Raw genomic sequence first — 9248 nt, forward strand, 5'->3', positions numbered from 1 at the left:
AAAAGAGTCAATAAGTGAAAATAACCAATAAACTGATTCCTTATGGGATTTCCCAATCAAATTGCCAGCAAACCATTTTCAGCCAAACCAATTTCAACGGATTTCGCTCAAATCTGATGTCGATGTTACTTATTTTGGTTTGAAATAAAGGACTTAATCATTTAATAATCCTAGCTTAATCCCGAGCAGCGCCGGGTTATACTGCTAGTACTTTATAAAATGGGCGATGATAGAAAGGGCAACCAGCCATATAAACAAGGCCAAAAGTAAATTGACTCCAACTATGATCAGCCATCCATGTCAGTAAGGAAAGCAGATGTAAAACGATGATGATGGTAGTGGTGGTGGTGGTGGTGGTAGCAATGACGGTGATGATGATAATAAGGTCGATGAACAACATTACAATCTAAATTTCAAATAAAATACTATTAACTTTATTACTGGTGTCAACAAACCAAACACATATATCAATATTTGGCTGCCATTAGGATAGAAAAAGAGAAACAAATAAAGAAAAAAACAACCAACTCTAAATTCAAGATATTCAACAAATTATTAAAATTCCAAAAGCAATATTTAATAATTCAAAAGTCACTAATGGCTGTCTTGTGTTTGATGGGATTTTGCTAATATCAAAATATTAAACTTGAGCTTTGATAAACAGAGCCTCAAATCTCCCTGTATTAGTATTCTACTTTACTATTTAGCTAAAAGCTGTACAACTATGCTGAATCCTTTCTCAACTAGGAACATGGAAGGAAAGCTAACGACAGCAGCCTTACTTTTTCCATAAATGAGATATCTATTTTTTATATCTAATAACTCAAAAGCTTATTGATATTCTAATCCCACAAAAGAGTTTTATGAAAATACATTTAATATATATATATATATACTGTACATGACTTTGATATTATATTTCCAAGGAAAATCTTACACATATCTTGGAGAACTCATCCCACCAAGAAACAACTGCATGGAGATCTCTTGTCTGTTTCCACCACCATATGGAATAGGCTTTTGTGCTATGTGGGACATTGATGACAAGGCAAACAAGAGCTGGCAAGTGACCTACTGCTATGGATGCCAAAGCATAGTGGCACTCAAGGAGGTCATCTGAAAACAATGTATATAGATCAACTCACTAGACACACTGGACGCCCCCTCAAAGACTTCCTTCAACACATGCAGGGCCAAAATGGATGGCATGCATGGGTTAGAAATGTCCAGATGAAGAGAAAAAAAAAATCATGATCCCTTTAAAACACCCAGTGTCCTCATTACACTCTTTGACATTTGCTCCCCTTAGGTTGAGGATCACTGACCTATAGAAATCAGGATAAGTATATATACTTCATGGTTGAGTGGTTAGCAGTATGAAAGATGTCATTCATGGTTGGATGGTAGTAGCATTTGAGATTTATAATTGCAGTATAATTAGAAAATTTATAACCAGATACTAAATTCAGCATTAACTGAAACTGCAATAAAAGGAATTTTCTTGTATGCATAAATGTAGTATTCTGTATTATATACTGAATATTGGAGATCTAGGATGGAGATTGGTAGTAAATGAGATGGGCATAATATGCTACGCTGTAAGAAAATGGGATCACAAATGAAGAGATAGATAAATAGATAGATAGAGATAGAGAGATAGTGAGAGAGAGAGAGAGAGAGAGAGAGAGAGAGAGAGAGAGAGAGAGAGAGAGAGAGTGTGTGTGTACTATAGATCACATTACTAGTACAGACATGTCATTAATGAAAAGTAGCAGGAGACTGAATTATGTATGTTGTCAGTGGAGGGTAGCCATGGCAGAAGCAGACTAATGGAAGTGTAGGTTGGGGTGGGGATGGAGTGAGATAAGCCCCAAGCATGCTGGGTATCACAGATGAATTAATGAAAAGACCAAGAGTGGATATGCAGACTCATCATACTCATGTAATCATAGAGAAATGGGATGTTAAAATGCTGATATCTCAAATGCTACAACCGTCCAACCATGAAGGACGTATTTCATACTGCTAACCACTCAACCATGAAGTTAACTTCTGTGTTTGTTCAATCAATGGAATAAATATAGCTTTATAAGGACACTACAAATGTAAACAATTTGGTAGGACCAGCACTTTAGACCCCATGCAGAGTTTCTTCTTTTGAATTCTCTCTCTATTTACATTAACTTTCTGCCTTATATACTCCTGTGTTTGTTGTATGTATGTATCATTCAACCACTAACGTGGTTGAATAGTCCACCATTTTATCAATCGCAGCAACTTCCAAGCTTCACCACTAATTCAGTTCTCAACTAAATTGCTAACTGTTAGCAGTTTTAAAGAGGACACTGCCTCAGCTACACTTTGGCACAAATAGTTTGAGATTTGGTTCAGTAGAAGAAAAGTTACATCAAAATATCTGCGACTTCAAGGGTAGGGGCAGTAAGGTACCTATTCATCTTCAATTAACATAAACATTTTAATTTTAAAATAAAAGTATACTTTTCTTAGGCTTAAATGATAGAAAAATGTATGAGGAATTCAGAATCGTTAGTCGCATTGAACAAAATTTAGTAGAAGAAAAGTTATGGGGTAAAATGCTACGAAATTTCATGTCAGTAAGTAGGAGAGTAAGGCAGTAACGCTTCAGCTATAAGAATAAAGAATGTATTGCTAAAACCAATGTTTACTTTCTAAGGCAAACTGGCAGAAATGTTAGTGCACTGTATGTTTGTATGTATGTATGCATGCATGTATGTATGTATGTATGTATGTATGTATGGATATGTGTGTGTGTGAAGTGTGAGTATGTGTGTGTATATATATATATATATATATGTATATATATATATGCACTATGTATATATACATTAGCAATTTGCTAAATCAACCATAGATTTCTATAGGGTACTGGTGGTGATCTTATGTGGAATCTGGTGAGTTGTGCTGACCCCACTAAAGAGGCTTCAGTCTTAAAGCCGAAACCGTCGACAATATAGGGATATCACGACTGCCACTTTCGGCCGTTTTCAGTTGCTGTCAGTATATATACAATTATGGACATTGACTGCAGCATCAGAGTACTTTAGCTCTTATTTCTAGCATTGTAGGGGTTCTAACACCCTCTGTCATATCTAATGACAATTATAGTTTTCCTTTTTGGTTATATAAATATATATATATATATATGCACAAACACATACACACACATGCTTACATACATAAATGTACATATACATATATACACACTTTCACTCACACACACACAACAAGTGTCTGTGTGTACAAGCATAATACTTTCTTGCTCATTCACTATACATTTATAACAAGGAGCAATAGCAATGTGCTACATCACAAATTTAAAATACAGAACTTCAGTGGAAAATGTTAGCAAAAAACCCAAAGCAGATCAAAGAATTGATCATAAGTTGTTGATTTGGATCTTTTCTATTTGGTTGCCCTTCTTGAAATTTTAAAATTAAGTGAAAATTTTCAAATTTGGTGTATTGGTGTAATTTTTCATGCTGACTCTCGGAGCCTAATTCACTTGTTTCAGAAAATAAAAAAAAAAAGTTACAGTGTTTAAACCCTTTAGTATTCTGATTACCCTGTTAAATGTAAAGTTTAATTATTTACATTGTTTTGAAGTAACCATGCATAATCTTGTGGTGTCAAGATGTTGCTGATGTCATTATCATCATCATCGTTTAACATCCACTCTCCATGTTGGCATGGGTTGGACAGTTTCACTGAGGTCTGGCAAGCTAGTGGGCTGCACCAGGCTCCAATCTGATCTGGCAAGGTTTCTACAGCTGGATGCCCTTCCTAACATCAACCACTCTGAGATTGTAAAGGGTGCTATTTACGTGCCACTGGCATTGGAGCCAGTCAGGTGGCACTGGCATTGACCACACTCGAATGGTGCTTTTTATGTGCCACCAGCACAGGTACTAGTTAGGTGTCACTGGCATTGGCCACAACAATGATTTCACTTGTCTCAACAGGTCTTCTCAAGCACAGCATATTGCCCGACGATTGAAGGGAACTCTTAAATGGGCCAGTTATGTGACACTGGCATCGGCCATGGCTACAATCTCACTTGGCTTGTCGGGCCTTCTCAAGCACAGCATATCTCCAAAGGTCTTGGTTGCTTATCATTGCCTCTGTGAGGCCTAATGTTCGAAGGTCGTGCTTCACCACCTCATCCTAGGTCTTCTTGGGTCTGATTATTTACTTTTACAATAACATTGTATGGTAAGTGAGAGAACCAGGGTTTGGCTGATTTGAACATAAAGCAGATAGAATATTTTGGCTGGATATGGCCAGTTTAAATGCTAAAGTGCTAAATCTGATAATTTTTTACCCAGTCAGAGAACAGGATTTGGAAGCTATTATTTTGTGCATGACTGCAATCATAAGATGGCAAAGCAATAATGTCAACATTGTGATGATGGCACATGTTTTAAGCATCTAATAAGTGAAAAACAACCAAAAAAACAAGTAAACAACGTATATTTTGTAGTTTTATGCATTCAATATGCATTTAATGTGAAAAAAAGAGTAAACAACATATTTTGTATCTTTAAGAGCAGAAAAAATGAACTGTAAACAAATGAAATATTTTGTAAACACATAGTTTTTATTTTTTGGAAACACATGTGGTAAATCACAGGGAAATTCCCAATGCTTGGCTTGTTGCCATAGAAATGAGAACTGATATGTCTGTGGCTTTCGATTGGCTAAATTACTCAAAATCTGCAAATTTTAAAAGCTATCAACTGTTTATTTATTGATTTATGGTGAAAATGCATTTCACGGAAATAATGAGCATAGAAAACTACATCCACACACCAAATTTGAAATGAGCAGAAACAAAACTGAAGAAATTGAATAATGGCAGCCAAATGTCATTTTTAGTGTAGTTCACCTAGTTTTACAGTGACACCAGAGATGATAAAGTGAGTAACAGGGAAAGTTACAAAGGTGCGGGCAGTTTTTGATGGACTGATCAACAAGGAAGTGACCTACAACTGATATATATTTTATGACATACATACATATAATCATCACCATCATCATAATTTGATGCCCCCTTTTCCATGATTGCATGGATTGGATGGTCAGATAAGAACAGATGAGCCAGAAGGCTGTTCCAGGTTTTCTGTATTTACTTTGGCATGATCTCTACTGCTGGATGCTTTCCCTAGCATCAACCACTTAACAAAATGTTCTAGGTGCTTGTTACGTGGCACCTACTCTGTTGAGGTCACCAAGTTATCGCAAGATAAGATCCCTCAACTAAATGGGTGTAGAATGAAGAGAGATAAGAAATGATAGAAGGACAACAGCAGGTGACTTGTTGAAGAGGTGAATATGTGGCTTGCCCACCTGGAGAGATAGAAGAGAGAAATAAATAAACATGAGGTCAAAGTACATGTACACACGCACTCACACACAAACACACACACACACACAAGCATATACAAACATATACACACATATCTAGATACGTGTATGTAGTTAAGTATATTAAATTTCTTCTTAACTACACAGTCATGTTTGCACTAATGGTTCAGGTGTGGCTATGTTGTTAAGATATCTAACGATTTGCTAATCCGCACTATACATTGCAATGGATGTATGCAGTGTGTCTTTATATCTAATATGAATAGGAAAAGACAAAACAACTGCACAAGCATGATTCAGTCCTGCACGAGATTTCATCAACAGCAGTGTACTCTTTCTAATTATTGTCTCTAGTACATTATAGCAATGAAACAAAGCTTTGTTAATGCATCAGTAATATAATAATCAAACTAGCTGCTAGAAAGAAATTGATAAATTTGTATATTGTTATACTTGGGACTAGTCATATTTTGCCAATTAAACACACATACTATATGTTTGATGTTTGGACTTTATTTCAGTTTCACTATTATTACTTTCATTTCTTTTGTCAAAACACTTTCATCACACATCCTGTGACCTCTTCAGTGGCTCTTTATTCCAATGACAGTCGCTAAGTTTAACAATATCTTTTCCAAAACACAATTTCACATCAAGAATCTGGTAAAGCAAATATATAGATATAAGATAAATTTGTTATTTGATGTATTCACTTTGCATTAACCCTAGTTAAAGATGGTGAAGGTGCAATGACCCAGTGGTTAGGGCAGCGGACTCGCAGTCATAGGATCGCAGTTTTGATTCCCAGATCGGGCGTTGTGAGTGTTTATTGAGCATAAACACCTAAAGCTCCAGGAGGCTCCGGCAAGGGATGGTGGCGAACCCTGCTGTACTCTTTCGCCACAACTTTCTCTCACTCTTACTTCCTGTTTCTGTTGTGCCTGTAATTCAAAGGGTCAGACTTGTCACACTGTGTCACGCTGAATATCCCCAAGAACTACGTTAAGGGTACACGTATCTGTGGAGTGCTCAGCCACTTGCATGTTAATTTCATGAGCAGGCTGTTCCGTTGATCGGATCAACTAGGAACCCTCGACATTGTAAGCGACGGAGTGCCAACACAGTTAAAGGTGGTACATAGCTGCTGACAAGTCATATGCAAAACCTGTAGCTGTTTCCCTTTTTCTGCTTACATACATATTGTACTGATGGATTGTTAACAGTCATTGTAAAATAAAGTGTTGGTTAAAAAAAACCCTCAAAATGAGGCTATGTTTTATAATACATTATAACAATGAAACTAAAGACTGTTAACACGCTAATAATTTAATAGTCGAGCTGGAAGATTTGTTGCCTTGCTGATCAAAATTCCTAGCGGCAATTGGTCCATCTTTACATTCTCAGTTCAAATTCCATAGAAGTTAACTTTGCCTTTCATCTTTTTGGGGTCGATAAAATAAAGTATCAGTCAAGCAATGGGGGTTGATGTAATTGACTCACTCCCTAATCTGAAATTGCTGGCCTTGTGCCAAAATTTAAAATCAATTTAATAATTGTTTCTACACTCTTGGAGTGGTTGGCATTAGGAAGGGCATCCAGCTGTAGAAACTCTGCCAAATCAGATTGGAGCCTGGTGTAGCCATCTGGTTCACCAGTCCTCAGTCAAATCGTCCAGCCCATGCCAGCATGGAAAGCGGACATTAAACAATGATGATGATGATGATGATGAATTGCACTAGCTGTCTTGAAAGTGTTAAATGAGCAGAGTTTCAGAATAGCTGTCCTACATAAGTTGAATTTTCATTGTCTTTACTAGAATTTCTCAATTGTTTTTTTGTGTGTACCAAAATGATGTAGTAGGTTTTTTCTAAAAAAAAAGAAAAAAATGTCCAAATCTGTAATTTGTTTTAGACATTGTCCTGTCCTCCCCTGTCCCTTCCCCTAAAACAGCACCACTTAAATAATTTTCTTTCTCGTTATTTTTAGTAATTTTATTGACTTCAACATTCTGAAACATTTGAAATAAAACAAAATGCAATTTCTTACACACTCTCCTTCATCAAACCCTTCACCATAAAAAAAAAAAAAACAGACTCCACAAGTTGATGTGTGAAAAATGAATCAGAATTTTAAAAGAACTACCATCATCCTCATCATCATTTAGTGTCCATTTTCCATGCTGGCATGGGTTAGATGTTTTGACTTGCACTGGTAAGCTTGAGAGCTGTACCAGGTTCCAATCTGTTTTGGCTTGGCTTCTACAGATGGATGCCCTTCCTAAAGCAAGCACTCCAAGAGTGTAGTGGGTGCCTTTTATGTGTCACTGGTATGGGTGCCTCTTATGTGCCACCAGCACTGGCCATGTCTACGACTTCACTTGGCTTAAGACAATAATTTCAGCCATTTAAAATGTAGAAAAGAATATCTTTAATTGGAGAAAAGTACAATGGGGGCAAAAATATTGCTTGTTTTCCCCTCTGTCTATCATAGCAACAGTTTGTCCCAGCAGCACCTTGTCTTAAGTAAAACCTTATATTTTTGTTTGTCTTGTGTGGAAGATGAAGAAATAGCATGTAAAATTAAATTTGATGAGAATTGTATCAACTTAAACCAGGTAAATGTTAATATATTCTTATTTACCTCTTGGTTTAATTTCTACACTGCATAGAAAAAAGAATGTCTTTATAATATGAGAAAATATAAAAGAAAAATAACAAAAAAAGAAACAAAAAAAGAAATTTATTTGTGAAAGTTACAATGGAGGGAGGGGGTTAAGAATTTTTGTTTTGTTTTAAATCTGAATTTCAAGTGTTTCAGATTGTGGAATGCAATAAAATGACTGATAATAATTAAAAAAGAACCATTTTAATGGTGGATGCTGTTTGGGGAGTAGGGAGGACACATTAAAAATATATGGATTTAGAAATATTTTTTGTCTAAAAGTTTGGATTACATGTTTCAGAATGTGGAATATAATAACAAGAAGGTTGGGTAGAGGGAAACATTTGCTTAATGATAATTTCTGACACGAAGGTACAAGGGAGGGAGGTGGGGGTTGTGAAATGGGTGACATTATAAGTAAAATTAGGATTAAAAAAATTTGTTGAGAAAAGACTTACCCAATCATATTTCAGTGTTTTGTGCAAAAAAAACTTTGATATCTCCCCTGCAGAAATAGAGAAAATTCAACTGATGTGGAATAGCTATTCTGAGACTCCATCATTAAATATGCAAAATGGTCTACCTAGCTGATATCTAATATTAACCAGTGCATTCATAGAATGTCGGAGAATGTACACACATACTGATGAAATCCCAAACAATACTAAAATATCTATGTACATCTGTTCTTTCTTTTCTGTCCACAAACATATTGTTATTATAACGATGTATTCTTTACATTCATTATAACATATGACTCTGTAGAAACGTTCTACAACACAGTGTGTGTGTGTGCGTTTCCAATATATTATACAGGACCAATGATGTTGTTCCTGTGGCAAACAGTTGTTCTAAGTCACCTGAATTACTGCAATCCAATGTTGTTACAAGAAGAAGATTGTCTAAGTGCAACATGCAAGCTATTGAGAGAGGCTAAAAGAACTGATGCTTTACTCCCTAGAGAGAAAACCTCAAATTTATGTGGGCTGGTTGGTGTTAGGAAGGACATCCAACCATAAAAGCCATGCCAAAATAGACACAGTGTAGTAGTTTTCTACCTGGCTGGCTCCAGTCAAACCCTCCAGGGAGTTCAGTTTCAGAATATATTTGAGTAGAGTAAAGGACAGAAAGTAATATTAACAAGTGAGTAGTGTGTGTGTGTGTGTGTGTGTGTGTGTGTGTGT

This window comes from Octopus bimaculoides, chromosome 2, assembly GCF_001194135.2.
Source record: "Octopus bimaculoides isolate UCB-OBI-ISO-001 chromosome 2, ASM119413v2, whole genome shotgun sequence".
Taxonomy (NCBI): domain Eukaryota; kingdom Metazoa; phylum Mollusca; class Cephalopoda; order Octopoda; family Octopodidae; genus Octopus; species Octopus bimaculoides.